Consider the following 20,501-nt stretch of genomic DNA (forward strand, 5'->3'; position numbering starts at 1 on the left):
TGCAAAACAGAACCCTATTGATTTCTTGCACTTTCCCAGCCTTGTCCTGGAGTAACATACATCCCATCAAAGGTATGCAATAGATTTTTCCATTAACTGGAAGTCTAAGGAATGCTACATGATGTTTGAAGCTACAATAAGTCCATGTATCAGAAAGACCAAGGAGAAAACAATAATGGGGCAGTTTCCTGCAGATCTTACACTTCCAGCCATAGAGTTTACACAATTATCTGCTTGGGAATTCACCCTGGAATATTTCTTTTTACTCAGTCTACGCAATTCCCACAAAATATTGAACAATTCTAACATTGCCAAATATACATCTTCATTCTTTATTCCAGCATGGAAATCTTAATGGGCTCTAGAGCTGTTTCTCCTAACTCTTCTCTCTCTCCACGTTACGCTGTCACTGCCAGCAGAATGAGGTGCCACTACACGAGTGGCCAAGTGAGGAAAGTTCAGGATGCCCTGGGACTGGGAGAAATGAGCACACTGCCTGCAGCAGGCCCCCACGTCTCCAGGCCCACAGACCCTGTTGTCACCTGCCCCTTGGGTCTGGACCCCACTCTGTGACCTGCCAAGGCAAAAAGCGGTGCAAGAAAGCCCAGCTGCTCCTCCTCCCCTCCAGAGGCTCCTGGGTGAGCAGGATGGAGCTTGTTTGCACAGCAAAGTCCACTCGAGTCAAGGGAAATATTTCAATTATTTGAAGTGGGTTGCAGATTGGAGTTATAATTGAAGCTTGGTTTCTCAGTGCAACGTGAGTGCTGATCCATTGCAGCAATCAGCACAGTGCCCTCGCCAACTGCAATTATTTAAAACTATTGAAAAGCAACACCCCATGGAAGCAATTTCTTTTCTCTTTTAGGACATCATTTATTTGTAAATCACCCAGGGTGGGTCTTTGTGTTGCAAACATCACAAATGAATTCTGCTTCTCATAATACAGTCACATCTGATAGCTCTTCAAATTGGAAAATAAAGCTGTAAGGTTATAAGAGCCACTCTAATTGTCCCCTTCCTTTCACAAAACTCAAACAAATGTCAGCAGTAGAGAATAATGAAGTAAGTTTTCTAAAACACATCTTTTTCTTCCAAGAAAAGCACAAGGTATTTGTTCAGTTGCACACAAATTCCAGGAGAGGTTACACAAGCTTCACGAGAGATTACTTTTCCAGCCTGAGCTGCAAGGCTACAAACTTGCCAAATCAGATTTCAGGCATTTCAAATGGAAAAACCTTGAGAGACTGTCCTGTCTGTGCAGCAATTCAGATATGATGCCATGAACAGATCAACTTTCTAATGGAGGAGACGGCGGCACTTGCTATATAGACACACACAAATCTGACTGAAAGAGTATTAAGCCACGTGGTCCTTTACAGGAACATTTGAAAATGAAGACAGTTCATCTGCCATGAAATAACCTGTCAGCCGAGTTGGGTGAGACATGTCATCAGGGTCAAGTAAAAGCAATTTCTTCCCTAATCTCAGGTTAAAACACAGGAAGCAGAGTTTTCTTTTTCGTTTTGGGTTGATTTTTTGTTTTCTGCTTTTTTAAGGGCAGCTATAAAAAGTCTAGACACACGTAGTCTCCCTGGAATACCTGATGATAGAGCAAGGACTGGATGTGCAATCCTATGTTTGACTCTGTCTTTGAAAAGAAGTTGTTTTTTCTTCCTCGTGGCCTGATTAGAGTGATACCATCATACTTCAAATTCAATCTGTGCCACCAGCGTCAGCAGAAAGATTTGTTTACCTTATCAAAATCTATTTAGGCCACCCAGAAGTGACTCGACGACAATGCACAAATACATTCAGAGGGAGAAGATATCAAGTGGTAAATGACTATTCAGTATATCATAAAAGCACAATAACAACCACTGGATGAAAGATAAAGCCTGACTCATTCAAATTAAAGTATGGTACTAATTATTTGATGACTGCAGGGGAAACTGCTGGCACAGGCTGGCTTGGGGGTTTGTAGCAGTCACCTTTGTGGAGATTAACAAGGACTGATTGGACCCACATCCTGCAGCAATTTTTCAGGAGGAGCTGCTGCTGCCTTGGGGCAGGAACGTGGGCTTGTGCCACCTTCCTCCTTTCCCTCCCAGCCCTCCTTTCTGTCACAAAACAGCACAGAAAGCTGTAGGACTCCCAGAAATGATAATGGCCAGCAGAATGCAGAAGCTCAACGCAGCATGTCTGCTCACCTGAAAATCCACTAAACCTGGAGAACTGGAATAAGATCAGTGCTAGCCCCTTTGTTCTCTGTAGCCAGCAGGATTTGATAACTAACAGGAAAAAGATTAGGAAATGGGAAGAATGTTTCCCAGATGTTGCATGATGCTTTCAGACAGGGGCAGCTGCAAGTCAAAGCTGGAGAATTGGTGCCCTTTGATTTTCTCTGCCTCTGGGCCCGGGGAAGCAACAACGGAAAGATGAATTTCAGGATTTGAGCTTGATCTTACAGCTCCTTTTCATCTCTGCAAACAAAGATGAGAGTGGTGAATGGAAGGAGTCTCCTCCCACTTTGCCAAGCCCTGCTCAAAGCACACTCTGCTGTAGTGAAAGTGCTGAACAGTTTGTATGCTGAACTTGGATCTTCTGCCCAAAGAGAGCAGAGCAGGAGGATTCTGCTGCTCATGACCTCTGTGAAGGGTACCTGGCTTCCATGTACAGTGACAATTCAGACATAAAGAAGAGTTTCAGAAGTTTCAATTCTACCTCTTCAGCTGTTCATGGCCAGAAAATCCCACAGGTGGCTGCACTCCTCAACTCTCCCCCTTGACCTTCATTTGACATGCCCAGTCACTCACAGATCCTTTCACAGCAATCACTATAAATCCATCCCAGTGGGAAAAAGAGGAATAAATCACCTAGCTTCATCTCTTCCCATTCAAATATTCATTTGCATTATTTATAGATAATGAGATATCAGAGACTTCTTTCCTCCTCTCACTGTGCATACTGTCCTGTCAGAATTAATGCTGCCCTAGCTCTTCAATGATTGCACTGAATCTAAAGATCAACATTTCTCCTTTCAGTCTCCATTCTCTAGGATGAAGGCCTGAACATAGAAAATGAAAGAACCACTAGTCATAACCTTAGAATGGGATTAATTTCACCTGTACTTAAAATACTGAGAAATCTTTTGCAATGCTGGGAGTGAAATTACTGATCCTGACGAGACATTGGGCAAAAGAAGAGCTCAGAATGTTCTGTCTGCTTCTGTGTCTTGAGGCTGGACAATCTGCTGTGCAAAGCAATCACTGGGCTAAACCAAAGTTAAAAAAAAAAAAAGGAAAAAGGTAAAAACCCTGTGCTTTGAAACCAAAAAAAAGCATTGCAAGCAGCCTTCAAATTTCTAGGCAGTGTCAAGAGTTGAGCTGGGGTATAGCACAACTGAGCTCACACTAATCATTAGTCCCATCTTTGCACCCTTGAGGGGTAACAGATTTTGAAATCTTCAAAATATTTGACCCCTGTGGAGGAAATGGAATTGAAAGTCAATCCCAGAACAGAAAACAAAAAAAACCCTCTAAAAGTGACATGTGAGGTTATTGGGCCAGTCTCTTACTTCAAGGCAAACAGACATAGAGAAAATAGGTCTGGTCAAATACTGCAAACCGGGAAATCTCACTTGGTATCATCATTGTGTGCAGTCTGTTCAGATCCAATCATGTGGCAGTGGGCAGTTCACCTGTTTAACATCACCTAATCCCAATTTTAATTGTCACTTCACCCTCTTTACCCCCCAGGTTCTTAACAGCAGGGTTTTACCTCTTTCAAAATGCAGCACTCATGCTCCGTTTCAAAGCCTTACCTGGCTTCCAGCAACAATATTCTACTAGTAACAGTGAGAGGTGGGGGAAACTCCTTTCTGGTATCATTTCTCATGTGTAAGAACTTAAATTGTGCGTTCAAGAACTTTGTGTATCGGTAAAGAGTTACAGGAGCACCAGCCAAGAGGAAGCTGAAATGGGATGCTCAGGTGCAGAACTAAATTAATTTTAAAAAGGTTGAGCAAGTATTTCAGGGAAGAGTTTCATGAATTTACCCAGGCTCTACAAAGACTGTGAAGATTTGCAATGGAATTCAGTTCAAAAATAATGAACTGAAATACCAGCCCTACCTAAAGCATTCTCCAAAAGCCCCTTATCCAGAGCTTCCTCCAGCTCCTAACTTGTCTCCCGATTGCTGCAGAAAACATTATTTATAAAAACCACATAAACGAGCAAAATCCATGACTTGCAGAGATTAGGAATTACTTTTTTTAAGTCTTGCAACCCTCCACATCCAGTGCAAAGTATATGAAAAAATAACATTGCAAGCAATGACTCTGCTACTGCTCATGGAAAACATCTTTCCTGATCACTGACATGGCAGATCTGCAGCTGACATCTGCTCAGCAGTTTGAGATTGCTTTGCTGACACATAAAATTGAGTTTCACTGGGAAATCAAGATGATATCATTGGTTATTCTAGTAGGTTGTTAAAGCCCATGGTAATATTTTTCTGTCTTTTTCAGTCTAATTGTTATCTTTTTGCTCTCCTCTCTCCCTCCCAGTCGCTAGCTCTGATTTTATCTTCTCGACAAACACTCATAGAAAAAGTATTTCCATTGTGTTTTTAAACTGCCATTGCTTTCAATAAAACTAATTAACATCTTGCAGTAAATCAGTTCCCTGGGTCTCCTTAGATTTCAAATGAAGCTGACCTATGCACAACAGGGTCTTCACTTTAGATTGAATGTGCTCATTAGTAGCTCCTAATAAATGAGACTACTGGGTGGTGCTGCTCGTCCCACCTCCCAGAAAGTGCTGCAGGAGGGGAGGGTGGAACTGGGACAACTATTTGATTTAAGCATGCCCCATACCTGTTGTCTTTTTCACGGTTCAGCAACAATTAAAAAGCTGAGAAAAGACTGAGGAAAAATAATTGAGAGGCTCAGAGCTCCAGGAGGTTCCTGTTCAAAAACTGGGCTGAACTAGAGAGGCCCCATGAGCAGTAAGGAGCCCCCCTGCAACCCCTGCCCCAAGGACACACAGGCCTTAGGATGCTGGGTTCTACCCTCAAGGCTGTGGTGTCATGGGCCAACATCTCTGACAGAGCAGAGAAGCAGCTGAGAGGAGAGTTGTTCTTACATTACACCCACTCAAGGCTCTGCATAATCCATCACCACCACATTGAAGCTCGAAGGGGAACCAGCCGAGCTGCCTGTCAGCCAACACAATCGGAGTTCAAACCTTACAGACATCCCCAAAAAGAGAGGAGAAGTTGATGAGGCGAGATTTCTCATCCTTAATTGTTCTTCAGCATAGTCACTGCAGTCAGATTTCAGTAAAGAAAATGCCCCCGCACACCATTTCCAAAGGTGATAATCTTTTGCTTCTACAGATAACCCTGAGGTTACTTGGCAAATTAATGCAATATTCTTAACATCAGAAATACTCAAAGCATTCCCAGGTGAGGCAGAGTTGTGGGGACCCCTCAAGCTTCAGCAGAAAGGTTTGCTGGGTGGGCTTTGGCAATGGAAAGGTGAAGGTCAGAGCTGGGTCAACAGCATAGTGGAGGAAACCCATGACAGTCTAATCACTTACCTGCTCTGTAAGAGATGTGTGTAGCTCCAGAGAAAGCATTTGCAAGTCTAACACTTAAAATCTGTTCAGAAGAGGGACAGGAAACGTTTCTGAATAGCTTTAAAAGGTAAAGAACAAAATAAATAAATAATTTTTAGAAGAAAAAAAAAAAAAAAAAACAAAACAAAAAACCAAAACCAAACAACCAAGAAAAAAACCCCAACCAAACCAAACCAACCTAATCCAACAAAAACTCACTAGCCTCTTTCATTCCTTGTTAGCCTTTTTACTACTCCCTCTGTTTGGGCCTAAAAGCTGTTCACAGCTGGATTTCTTGTTTCTACAGGCTGTCCAACTCAAAGAAGACCCCTTACAAAAGATCCCATCTATCAACTCTCGTTTGATGAAAAAGAATATCTTTCCTTCCTGCCTAAATGCCAGGAGCAGCACTTCTTCCTCCTGAGAGCTCCACATACAATCCCTATTAAATTAAACCAGAAAAATGCTCACTCTTTCCCTTCTAAAGTAGCAGATTACCCATAATCCCCTCCCTAGGAATTCAAATTTTTGTTCCCTTAGAAAAAGGCTCAGTCAAGTCACATCTAAAACGAGACCACTTGCAGATCTGCCATGCAGGATTAGAAAGTAAATAAAAGTAAACTCCTGGTAAAATAACTCCTTTCATTTCCCAGTGATAAACACAAGGCCTGCAACCAGATGGGTAGCTGGTTGCAAAACTACATTTCCCAAGAGGCCACAGGTCCCAGATCAAATTTCCACACTAAATTTCCTTCTGTAAAAGGCTTTGTGGCCAACTAAAGCTTTTTACAGATGATTTGGGAGGGCGGTGATGCCATTTTTGTAGGTTGTTATTATTCCATAGGTGAGTAAAATATCTCAGCTTCTAAAGATTTGCTGCTTTTTTGGTTTTTTAAGTACCTATCTCTTGAGTTGATAATTTAGCCGTTTATTTTCACAGTTTCTTATTCTCCTTTGCAAGAAGGTCATATTAAGTTAAAGCTTTCAGTTGGCATGACCAAAATTTTCAATTGTTCAGTAGAAGAGGTTTGAAATGTAGCAAAATTCACAGCTAGGCCTTGGTACGGAGGAGGGAAGCAGCAAAATACGAATTCCAAGGAGAAAAATCTCCAAGTTGTTTACAAACAAGTGCGTGTGCCTCTCTTGCCTCAGGCTGCTGATCAAATTATGGTCTGGGTTAGCTGAGGATTCAGAGGCTCGTATTTGTTGGAGTCTACTTGTAAATATAGTTAGCATTTGAAAAACCCTTGCAGATTCATTAAGTGCTCTAATAAAAGGAGGAAGAAAAGTGAAGCTAAATAGAAAAGCTCTTAATTAACATCACAGTATTGCCTTTTCCATAAGCTATGCAAAGGAGCTTGTTTGTTTTTCAGTCCCAGTAATGTTTAGATTATGTCCACTATATCTTCTTATTTTCCAGAAGAGTGAAGGTGGAGATTTCTTTCTGAATAATGCCTGAGTCCTATGTGTTTAAATTTGGTGCATGAAAGGGGAAAAAAAGGCATTTAAAGACTTTTGGACTAGGCTTATGCTTTCAAAGACATGTTGGTGCTCACAGAATCAAATATTAATACTCTGAGATTTAGGTCCTAAATATTAAGGCAGATGATATCTTGAAATCACACTGCTTAGCTTGCTGGCTTAAAGTGCAAAAGTCTCTTTTTGTACCAGAGGGAGATTTATTCTCACAACTGATTAGAAAAAATATAAGCACACAATTAGAGTTAGTTTTTACCGAAGGCTTCAGAACAGCAATCTACCTCCTATGTTCCTTATTGTTTAACAAGGCACCTGCTGGGAGTTTTTATGTGTGGAGGTTAAGTATATTTAGAAGTATATTCTGATTTAAATACATGTTATTTTGATGTGACCTACTCAATTATAAATGCAGAACTCTGATATAAAAACACATCTCCTCCTAGAGAACTAATATCTAGGCTTTAATTTAACTATTAAGCACTTCCAAATATACACACTTAATTAAAGCATTAGGGAAACCTCTTGTAGAGTGCAAACAAGGATCCTCTGCATTTTTCACCCCAAATGCCCCTTTCTGTCTTTGAAAGTTAGTTCTCCACATAACAAAACAACTTTTTTAGTGCTGCTGGGTTTATGGATCCAAAGGGGACTAATTGCCAGGATGTTTTAATATTCCTTTGCAGTGCTGGAGGATGCTGTTGCCTCTAACTTCATTGCTCCTCTGCTTTTGAAGAAATGGGGGCTCAAAGAGGGTGTCCAAGAAGTGGCAGCCACTGAGCAGAGCAGCAGCCCGGGCCGGGGAGATGTGTTCACGTGGAGCTGGAGCAGTGCACGGGCATATGCTGTCAGAAATGAATGCTAATTGCCCTGGCATCGGCAGGCCAATAAAGCTGATTGGTTTTTAATTCCTTGGCACTGGGATTCCAGCTGCAGGCAGCACAAATAGAGCCACATTTTGCAGGTATTGCTGGGGTTGCTCAGCTGTGCTGGTGGCTCAGTCGCACGTGGAGATTTCCGCTGGAGCTTCCCAGGTCGCTCCGTTCCCCATCGTTAGCTCCCAGCTGTCCTGGCACGCTGCTGATTTCTCAGGGAGTTGGGCTTTTGTCAAGAGCAGCACAGAAAATTGGGCCTCTTTCTTCTTCTCTGCCTCTTTCAGGCTTTGCTTATCCCTTCAGCTTACGGTGTTTCCAACCAAGCTTTTGTCGCAGCAGTTGGTGGATGAAGGCAATACTATAATAGGCCAGAAAGAAAGCTCAGGGAAGCACTAGCCATTGCTCACTATTCCAGTCATTCTAAGAACAGGGAAATATTCTGGAGGTGGGGCTGGCAGCACACAGCCAATAATAAGAGAGGATGAGGAACTGCAGTGTTGCCTTTCCGTGGGATAAATAATATTACAGAAAAGTTGTCCTCTCCATCTATCTTCCTCCATGTCTGCTATAACACTGCAGAGGAGCAGAACCTAAACCCTGCCTGCCCAGCACCTTGCCCTGGGTTAGCACAATGCAGATCAGTTTACGTAAAGTTGATGGTGAAATAGAGCTGGGTATCTACAATTAGCACCTACTTGGACAGGTTTGCTTAACTCTGAGTTATTATAAAATCTACTTACTCTGAGCTTGATTAACTGTGGAGAAAGAGTTTTAGAGTAATTTTAAAGCATTTGTAAATCTTTCCAGGAAACTAAAATTGATCTGTTCAGCTGCATATTGAAACCCTGATGGGTGTTGTAAAAAATTAAACACCATTTATTAAGTGGGGGTTTTCTTTCTTTCCCCTTTCCTTTCCTTTCTCCAATCTGCTGACTGGGCAGCTGATGTCATTTACATTTTTCGGTTGGAGAAATAGGAATTGCAGTCATTTGTATTGTTTGAACAGAGTTTAAAACCCAGGATCAGTTATAGGAGTGGGTAGCTGGATATACAACGAGCAGAAAGGGCTGGGATCTGGCATGACCAGGTAGAGCCACCAGCTGAGAAGATCTGATTCTGCCAGCTGTGAGTGTTTTACTCACTTGTCTAAACCAAGAACATGGATTTTGCCTTTTCTTGAGATTTTTTTTTTCTGAGCATTTCTGCTCAGTGCACTTGTATCTCATAAATTTGTCAGATGTTTTAAACCAGTGACCTTCTGCTTTTGCTGGTTTAACTGGAAGTCAGCTGAAAGGGGCATGGACTGCTGTAGAGTGACTCGAGGCCCAAGGGACAATGGGTATGATCCTACTGATTTACTGCTTTCATGCCTTCAGAATTAGGGCAGGGACTCCAAAGAGTCACCAGAGTATAAGTAAAAACACAGTCCCTAATATTGTGGGAGAGGTGTTTAGAGTACTTGGCATTTGGAAGGCATTGACAGCTATAAAAACAAGTCACATGAGGAATGTGGGATCTTGTGAGCCTGTTTTGGTCATTTCCAGGTGACCACTCAAATTTTCCAATGACTTCCTCTCTCCCCATCTTTTCTCACTGCCCAGAGATGGTGCCACGCTTTGTAGGTTTGCAGAACCAGTAAGTGATATTTTTCCTAGAAACATGTTGCTTTTCATGGGAAGTTGAAGATTTACTATGTTAACCAGAAAGCAAGTTCTGTTGAGGCAAAGCCCAAAGAAATTTTAGGCTGTGGCAGCTGCATGTGTGATTTTGTGTAACCAAAGTGAAAAGTCAAATGAGCAGGTGTTCTGACCTGCTGCAATCTGCATGCACTGCAAGCTGAGTTGCCTGAGCATCACAGGAATATCTGAAACCTGTGTAGGATGGCACTGGGGTGAGGCTACAGCAGCTGTAAAAGCTGTGTTTTGGCTTTTGGCCATCTTCTAAACATAAACAGCAAAGCAACTCATCCATCTCCAGGATCAGGAATGGGTGTGCTAGTTAGCCTCGACTTAAACCTTGTGGGTTTAAATTGGCTTTATAGCCAAATACACTCAGATTGAGGTCAGACAAGGTACTGGCAGGTTCTGCAGGCAGGCTGAATCTTTTATTTTTATAAAACTCACTGGAATCCATTTGCAACAACAGATGCCGTGGAGTGCATCTGCCTGATCATTCGCCACTGATAATAGAGCTGGAGATAGCTCAGTGAGCCTCTTCATCATGAATTTCTATTTTCTTTTATAGTCTTAAATACTCTCACTGCCTTTATCTTAGAAAACACATTGCACTTTAGTTTCTGTTTCACTGCTTTTCGAACACTGCTATTTTTAAGGGGCTATTACTTTTCCCCTTTGCTAAGTTCAGCTCCTAATTCCTAAACAAGAAAAGGTATAACTCAATAAACTAAACCCACTTTTTTACTTTGTCATTCATATGACTTTGGAAAGCAGTAAGCTGCAGATACTTTTGGGTTTCGTTTGTTTGAACCTGCAGTGAAAATCAACCACTTTCCTGTATTTGATTCTATGACTTTTTTTTTTTTTTTTTGCATTGTTTACAAGAAAAGGACACTTGAACATTTGCAGTCAGTAAATGCTGGCAAGCAGCTAGCTGTGCAGAGATTTTCCCTACTTTTCAAATTTTTATGTTTGGCATTACTATAAAAGGGCATTCTTCTCTTACAGAATGCATTAAATTGGGATATAACTTTGGTTTCCCTCTGGAGAAATCCTGTTCTAACCCTTTTAATTTTGGGTACATCCTTATGCACACCAGATATTGTTCCTGTGTCTTTATTTCATCACCGAGTTTGGTCCATTTGATGAACTTATCTTCAGAGAAGCTGAGAAATAAGATTACATGGGCTTGATTCAGTTTGACAAGCAGCAGCAGATTTGCATTTGCTTTGCCCTGATGTGCTGCCTTTCCCCACTCAGTAGTAGAACCACTCCTGTGCTGTGAGTAGAACCTCCCCCTGCTTTCATTCACAGTCTAAACAGATGTTTGGCGAGATGTTTAGCATCTGAAATGATTCGTCTGCTCAGATCCTTGCATTTATTTACTTTATATTACTTGAGCGTTTGGGGGTTGGTTTGTTTTTGGGTTTTTTGAGCTGTGTTATGAAGAGAAAAACTTCAGTGTCCCATTGTGAGCTTGTCATCTTCAAGCTGCAGCTCCTGCCCAACAATAGGGCAGTGAACAATGGTCCATCAGAGCTGCAGGAAGCAATTCAAGATGTATTGGGTGATGAAGAGCAAATGTACTCTCGTCACCACAACTACATGGAAGATGCTCTAAAATTTTATGACAAATCTTCTGCAACAGTCCAGCTGCAAGAGAAATATCATATGGAAGAGCAGAAATAGAAAGCCTTCATCCATCAGCAGTGTCTCTTTGATGGCTTTTTTCTTTCTTTTTTCACATTTAGTCAGATTAATGGATATATTCCCCACGACAAGGTCAATGGTACACATTTTCCTTGCAGTAGCTACACCAGAATCATCATGTTTGTGTAGGTGAGCACTGGCCTCTGTCACACCAAATACCAAGAACACAGGGGTGTGGTTTTTTTAGATCTCTATATTAGCAATACACCATATTTTTGTAAAGTGTATTTGCAGAATGAACAGTGTTTCTGGTTCATAGACGCTTGAGTTGTAGAGGCAGATTTCCCATCTTCCTTTGGCTTTGCATGCTGCAGTAGGTCTGTAATTTATTTGTAATTCATTAAAGATAACATTATTAGTGTTTAGTGCTGGAGAATGACCACAGTGGTTAAGCCTGCGGGTGAAATCAATGCCAGGCAGAACACTAAGCCTCATTACTCTAATTCTGCACCTAAACTGATGGGATGTTCAAAAGTGTGATGGATAAGTTGGAAAGTAAACTAAGGAGAAACATCTCTTTGGTTTATGAAAGGGCTGGATAAAGGGCAATAGAAATGAGAACATGCAGGCTGGAATATAGCAGATAAATAGTGTAGTACTGATTGGTGTTTATGTGCATACCTGGCATAGATAATTAATTCATTCAGAAATGTTTGCTAGAGAAAGGATAGCATAATAAACAGGAAAATGCATGAACTGACATCTGAGAAACTGATTACATGTCTATGAAACAACTGATGACTTGTTTGGACCTGCTTGCTGGATGTCTGGTGATGTTTTGAACTAATTCACTAAGGAACACTTGAACTCATTACTCACTGAACTAATTCACCTGACTGGTAAATTTGGACTTGAGCTGTGGCTGTTGGTGGGAACAGACCCAGGGAAACAAGGGAAGATGGACGAATGCTGGGGAATACTTTGAATTACTATTGCCTAATGGACAAAGAACTAATTATGGACACAGGTAGAGCTATGAATGGTTCTTGTAGTAAAAGTTTGGGGAGGTGAACACTCTTGTAGAAGGAGCAGCTGCAAAGCAAATTTGATCAAATCTTGGGTTGTTCTGCCCCATAGTTCTCTGCTAGTGAGTCATGCTTGAAGCACATCTGGGAAATTTATGTTTACTTGTCAGTCACAGAGTTATGAAAGTTGAGGAAGGTAGATGCAGTAAAGTTACTTAAAGAATTCATAAGGCTGCTAGAATTTCACCCATTGTATTTTTCTGGGTGTTGGGGAGAGAAAAAGAATCTATATGTTCTTCCATTACAGTTTCTGGTAGAAAGGTGTTTCTTTCAGCACAGGTGGAGAGAAAAAACACTCTTTGGTTTTTGATAACCAGACAATTACCTCCCTTTCTACTGCAAATCTTTCTGGTTTGAGGGAACAATATTTCCTGGAATGAAAGTAATAGTGCTGGTTTGAAAAGTACATTATAAGCCACAATAGCTTTCCCACTGCATTCTTGTTTATGTCTCTGCTATTGTATTTTAGTGTTTCTCTGAAATGAACAAGCTGTGTCTTTTCCTTGTTTCAGTTTTCCAACAAGTGTATTGTGTCAGGTCACTAAATACAGTGTATTTACAACCATTACTAACAAATCAGATTAAATGGGCCATGATTCTTTGGTTCTTGGTTTAATCAAGCACTTCATATATTTTTTCCAAAAGCAGGAATAGATCTCAATTATATAACTATTCTTCCCCAGAATTCTATGGAAAAGCTCTTTTTTTTCAAACCTTGGTAAGAAAAATAGTAGCAATACTGTTCTGAGCTTCTGTATAAGCTCCTTCTTGTTGTTCCTTGCTGTCACTCCAAAAGATTCATACATTTTTAGTAGTAGAATACGAATATAAATCTCTAAATATGTGCTTTATTAGTATAGACAAATAAATAAATGAATTGCCCTAAAAATTGAAAGTGCCCCTTGGGATTCACTGAGCCGTTCACAACCTAAGCTTGACAGGCAATGATTTACCAGACTATCTATAACTTTTATTTGAAAAACAAGGACAATTAAAAATAGTATGAGGCGTTTTGGTCATGAATTATTCTGACCAGGATTGTAACTAGAATTTTATTCCAATGCCTAAATGAAATATCTCCCTGTATATCCAGTGAGTTTCATTATGGCTTCAGTTTTATTACCTCACTTTGAGAGATTTAATCCTTTTCTTGGAAATGCATTACTCTTCAGAAAGTACAAATAAAAATGAAATACAGCAATTTATTTTTTTGGGGAGGGGAAGAATAACAGAAGTGAAGGAATCAACTTTTATATTTAAGATGACTAAATTTTATGGCATTATTTTATTGAGGTGCTCTTAGCATTGCAACAGCTTTTTGAAAATTCAGGAAGGGCAAAGTTTAGAGGCTTTTGTAGAGGCTACAACCTTGGTACCATGGTAACCTTTTTCCACCTCAGCAGCATTATCAGTAGTCCAGTGGCTGTGGTGGGTTCCTTGGGGTGTCCAGGTGACCTGGATGCACCACAGAGGAATTTTCTATTGTCAAAAGAAAAGGGACAGATGTGGGAACCCAGAACGCATCAGACAGACTGGATTCCTTCTTTCCAACCCAAGTCCCAGCACCTCACCTCAGCCACCTCTGTGCTTTGGACCCTCTTTGGATAAAAAGCACCAGCTCCTGGGATGAGGCAAAAGACAGAGAATTGCAGAGGGCCAAGTTCCTTCCAGTGACTCTTCACCAACAGCACAAACCAGGAGGTTCCTCTTTTATCCCCACGTTGCTGTGAAGGGGCTGAGCCCCACGGTGGGAGCAGGGAGCAGAGCAGTGGCACTGAGGCCCCAGGGCAGGGGGGCTCTGGTACAGCTCCAGGAGGTTTGAGATGGGAAAGGGCTACCTAGGAAGAGAAATCTTGCTGGAGATGAGTGTTAATAGGCCCAGAATTTTCTTTGCCATGAAAGTCACCGTTCAAACAATTTAATAATTTTTGATTTTTGGGTAATTTGGCAAGTGTTTCTTTCCACTCTTCCTTCACTTTCTTGCTCCAGTTTTCATCAGTGTCTTGGCACTTATAAATCCAGCCTATTTTGTGTATGAAGGGTAAAGATTAATGGTACTGAATAGGTTTATCTTTTTAACAGTGCTGTCACAGGCTGAAGCATGTTACCCACAGTCTAAAACAAAATTGCATTGTAGATATTTTCTGTCTGAAAATGAATTTGCTCTTTTGAAATGTGGATGGAAATAAAATTATTGTGTTGGTAGATGAAGATATATTTTTTAACTTGTTTTATTGCATTTGTGCAAACAAATGCAGCATGAGTCTTAAAATGTAACTCAAAAAGAGGAAAAGGGAAAGAGAAAAGAAAAAAAGAAAAATGAAAAACAAAGGTAAGGACTGAGATGGAAACACAAAACAGAAGAGTGAAAAATGCCCGCAATGAAACCCAGTGGTAGAGTTTAGATGCAAAACAGAGAAGGTCAGAATTTAAAAATTATTGGTGCTCAGCTGCTGTGTTTTGCTTTTTGAAGTCAAACAATTGACATGGAAAATGATGGGCAAAGTAAATTGATCTTCCTGCACACTAATGATGAAACTCATATGATAGATCCATCTGAGAAAAAAAAAAAAGAGGATTCTGAATATGAAGTAGTAGAACTTTTCTTCTTGTAGTGCCTACAGAAAGTTATAGGAATGGAATAGATTATAACTTCTTATATATGTGGCAGATGTTTGATTGAGACTGAGGCTGGAGTATCAAGGAAGAAAGAGTTTCAACTATTAATTAATTGTTTTCGTTTAAAAACTAAAACACCTAGAGGGGAATATAAAATCTCTGTCTACAGAGGAATTTCCAAGACAGGTACTCTGTGGTTAAACTCACAGGAAATGAAAAATCAATGGAAATTGCACGTGAAGAACATATGGAAAAAGATGGGGCAAGTCTAAGCAAAGGAAATTAAATAATGCTAAAGGAAGCAGAACCACCTGTGTGTTCTGTAAAGGTGGGTCCTGCAGAAATTTCTTCAACCACTGCAGAGACAGAACTTCTCTTGAAAATGCTGCCCTGAGCCCTGACTGTGCCCCAGCTCAGAGCTGCCTGCAGAGTGTGGGGACAGGCACAAGCCAGAGTCACAGCCAGCCTGTATTTTCCCCAGCCCATGCTATGGGTTCTGTGCATAAAACACAAGGGAAGATTTACCCCAGAAACCTTTACCTACCAGCTCTCTGCTTCTTACTTCCTGCAGTAGATCCACTCCTCAAGATCTTCTTCTTCCTTTATTTAATTGTGGGTTTGTGTGGTTGTTTCTGCACTATGCAGAAGCTGACCTTCAGCACACCCTGACCTTCCCAGAGATGCTTTTAACACATGAAATACTTCTGAAATGTTTTCTCTCAGCCTCTTCTGGAAGAACCAGTGCTCAGACAGCTCAAGGAGAAGGTGCTGCTCACCAAAGCTCAGGCTGAGACGAACTGAAAGTACCAAGAGATGTGAAAAATCTGGAGACCAGGACAGAATGTGGAAGAGACTTTCCAGGAGACAGATAACTGCAGAAATCACTATCAGTGAATAAGAAATTCGAAGTTTTCTGGTGACAAGGGAAAACCCTTTCCCCCTAATTTAAGGATTAGCAGCTTTGCATATCTATTGTTGTTTCCTGCTCTTATGCCGATACTGCTCTGTGCCTGATCTTATTAATTCTGACAGCAGAAACCTTAACCATGAGTTTCCAACCTTGGACTCCCTTGTCCTTACAGGATGGGAGGTCAATGAGGCAATAAAACTGCTAGTTAAAACATTGTTTAACACATTGTCATAAGTAAAAAACCAGCTTTTTTCCCCTTTGGTATTGAGTGCTAAGCTGCTGATCGATGTCACCGATCTCCTATTACAAGGTGACGTGAATGTCATGTAAAGTCAACCCCATTCCCTAGTGAGAACAGCAAGATTTTAGAAAGTTTCCACAGAGCAATCCAAGTCCAGGCTACTGCCTGGGAGGTCCTTTGGGAAAGCCTTTCCTAAGGCTTTTAGTGTGAGCAAGAGGGATTGTAGCTGATGCTCAAAATCCCCCTTTGAATCAATGGATGTAGAAACTGAAACCTGTTCTCTTGAGCTTGACCTTGGAAGATTACCCAAAGGAAAGGCCTTAAAAGTTTTCCCTAGTCCAAGGTCTTTTATGACCTCTTATTTTGGAAGAATTACTTGAACACTTCTAAAAGGTATCCCCCAACCCAGGGAGTGTTTAGCAATAATATCTCCTCACTGTACGCAAAGCTCCTTTGCCACTCGCTCCTCCACCCAACTGCCTGGTCTCAGTTCCAGCTGTCTGGGTACAGGTGGCTTCCTCCCATACTGATCTAAGCCTTTCTTCGATTATCTTACACACTTTAACTCCCTTTTCCCCACAGTTATTTCTCAGATTGACAATGAACCCTGACAGCAGGGCTGTGCTGGTGCTGGGGCTCAGTAGCAGCGCTGAAGCCAAACACGCTGTCCCTGCACATCCCACTTGCAGCTGGGGCCACCACAGGTAGGGCCAGCAGCTGGTACAGGCAAAGAAAGCCTCACATATGGCCTGGGCTCCAGGTACAAGCTTCAATTCTCGTCCAATTTTGCTCCTTGGCAGGATCTCCAGACTGATGCCAAACCCACAGGTCAGTTCAAGATTGCCCATACATCCCATTATGAAGAGGTAAATACAATTTGTCAAAAATACAAGCTTAGGAGATTCTGGAGAGCTCCAGGAGCTCAGGTTTGTGTAGACAAAGCTTGGGAGAGCAGCCAGAGATGCTGTCTGCACTGGGGTGCTGCAGGGCCAGCAGCTGTGCCCGTGCTCTGCTGAGAAGCCCCTTCTCACAGCACCCACCCCTGCCCTCTGCCCACAGCCTGGCAGCCAAAAACGAGTGCTGGGAAAGTCCTGCCTGCCAGCTCTGCTGCTCTGAACATGCACAGCATGGAAAGTTCTCCTCTGGTGCTGTGCTTAAGGTCTGCAGAAAGCTTTGACCTGTCAAAAGCAGCAGAAATGCAAAACATTTCTATTATTGTGCTTAGGAGGCCCAGTTCTGATAGAGAGCAATCTCCTACTTAAGAGATTTTGTTCTACTTTATAAAGCACACTCGGTGACAAAAAGTGTAATAAAACCCCAAAGTCCTAGTACAATATCTAACACTGCCTCTAAATGGATTTATTTATTTGTTTGTTTATTTATTTATTAGAAGCAAGAGGAAGACATTAATCTGCTTAAAACGCAGAGCAGAGTCAGCTGTCAGTTATGGAAATAATATATCCATGTAATCTCCTTCTATCTCCCTTTTCTTTTTATTTTCAGAAATAGTTCTTTTTCTTTCTTTTTTTGCAATCCATTCTGCTGAGCTGCTCAGGCACAGGTCTCTATTTACAAGGCAAGTCCAACTGACAAGAATCCTGCTTCCAGATCCATAACTCTTCCCAGAAGTGCTTGGATATTGGTTCAGAAAGTAGGCAAGGAAATAAAAATAACGGCAGAAAAGTAACCTGAGTGATTTGGAAAAAAAAGCATTCTCCACTGAATGATCAATAATAATAATAAGAAAAATAAACAGGCCAAAAATAAAGGTATTGATAATTAAATCTCCTGACTCTCTCTGCTCCAAACCTGGGAATTTATTTTGCAGCTCCATCATGCAAGTATTTCCTCTATGGAGATGTCCAGAAGATTTCAAGTGGAGAATTAAATAGTTTTCTATAAGCTGCTAGAATCTACTACAAAATTATGTCCTTTTTGTAGGAATGTTGGTGGGATTTTTTTCTCCAATGTCTTAACAAGCCGGGGCTTAAGCTGAAGCTGCTCTTCAAGATGGGATTTGAGATTTGTCCTGCTCTGTCCCGTTCCTTTCAGCAGTGCGGGGAGGCAGGTGAAGGTGCTGGGATTGGTCCAGGCGCTCCCGCCTCGCATCCCGGGATTGCTCTGCGGATTCCTCAGCGCCACCTGCTGCCGCTGTCAAAGTTACAGCCGGGAATCATTTTAATTAATTTATTGGGGTGGGTTTTTTTAATTATTACTTCTATTTTCAATTACTGCAAAGGAAGTGATTCCTGGGGAACACAGGAGCAAACCTGCCGGGCAGGAAAGCAGCAGGGTCCGACTTCACAGCCCTGAGACTTGGATTTGTCAGCACTGCAGTGACACCTGGACCTTGATGTTATTCCCAGGCACAACACAGAGGGTTGCAAGCAGAGCCCAAGCAGCCAAGGGCCATGGCAGGTATGAAATACCCACTGCTCCACACCACAGTCCGTGCTGGGAGCTGTTTGTGGGAAGCAAGTAGAAATGGAAAGGTTTACTTCTTTATCCACTTAAATTAGAATCTGGGAGACTTGGGAAGAGGGCAGTGCTGACAGACCTTGGGAAGCTACAAAGCAGATAATTGGGTGACACAGACTTTATTTATATCTGAGATTCCCAGCTGGATAGGTATCCCAAACATCCCTGTCTGCCTGTCTATCACCAATGTACCCTGGGAATGCACAGTCAACAACAGAACAACTTATCATGCCTTTTCCCTTGTAACAATCTCAGTAATTCACAGGGGCTGGATATTAAAATGTCTTTCCCTACTGCCAGGCATTTGCATACATTCATCAGCCAGCTTGTATATGTGGGATGGGAGATGATTTAATGCTGCCAAGGAGGCTTAAGATGTGGATAAATGTTTTTATAAGGATTGTTAATACTGTCATGCCAAGATTTAGGAGGTCAAAGGCTTGTCCTAGGCATAATGACTGGCTGAAGCAATCCTGGAAACATCCCTGTCTAGGAGAGTTATATTTAAGAAAGATTTTAGAAAACAGTATCTAGTCACAATATCTAGCAGAATAGAATTTCACTCTAATCATTTTAATCCAAATACAAAATCAAGTTTCTTGAGTGAATTTTCCCAATGCATCTGCAGTTTGAGCCTCCAAGTATTACAAAGCAGAATATTTGCACGTCTGATCTGCCTGGACACTGGCCCAAATTAGCTTTGTGCATGCCCTGGAGCTGCTGTTCTGCATACAGGATGGCAAGAGGGAATACCAGGAGTAGGAGGGTACATACCTGGGGCTAGGACAGATGTAAATTCAATAAGCATGGACAGTCTGTGGAAATGGAAAGCAAGTAGATTGATATTAATTGCTGGCAATGATTTAAATTTTGTGAAGAAATTACTTTTGCTGATATGAACTTTCTCAACTACAGTTTGAGTACAGATCTTGCCTGGCTTCTTTTGGGGAAAAAGAGAAGTGCAAAATCTTGGTAAATTAAAAAATGTCCTTAACTTACCACTGTACTTCCTCATCAAGAATATTTTTACTGATATAAGCCCTGAAGATCCAGGAAATCAACTGAAAGTCAAAATCACACCCTCAGGATTGTGTGCTTTGCAGTCTCTCTGTGTACATCTCTTCCTGATGTTCCACATCTGCTTGATCCTCCTTTCCAGCTCACCTTGCAGCCAGGCACAAGCACCCAAATCCAGCTGAACCCCAACACTTGAACTTAGCTAAGACCTCAAATGTTTTCCTGGACTAAAGTGGTGTCAGTGCCTCGAGGCTTTGAGAGAGGCAGCATCTTACTCCATGTGCATGATGTACTTGTTACAGAGATGTTTAATGCTTGGGTAATGCAAACAAGCTCTGGTGATTTGAGAGATGCATGTCTGCTGTTAATGTGCTTTCCCAAGTCAGAGAGTTCCAGTTGTTTGTCTGAGGGGGATCCACAGCAGGTCCATGTTAATTAATTCAGTATTACGAGACAGAACAAGAACAAGAGGAATATCTACAATTCTCTACTGCACCCCACAAGAATTTCCCAGGAGAAATAACTACTGGCTTTACTAAAGTGATTCTTATGCTAGTAACCAACAGAAAGGATGTAAAGGAATCTGAGCCTCCTTATCAATGAATTTAACATTATAAGCAGGTACTTTTTCAATAAAGTATTTACTTTTCCTACATCTGCATGGAGAGATACTTTGAATTAGAATAAGAGCCTGGTGCGTCAGCCCACCTGTGCAGATTCATTTGCAGCATGAGAAGTGCAGACTCCCCTGCAGACACTCTGTGTGTTGGAGCTCAGCTGGGGCCACAGGGACCCACAACCTTTGCTTTTTCTTCTTAATTACTTGCCTTCTCTTCTCCAGGGCATTGCCCAGACATGT

Source organism: Coloeus monedula (assembly GCF_965178545.1).
Source record: "Coloeus monedula genome assembly, chromosome: 15".
Taxonomy (NCBI): Eukaryota; Metazoa; Chordata; class Aves; order Passeriformes; family Corvidae; genus Coloeus; species Coloeus monedula.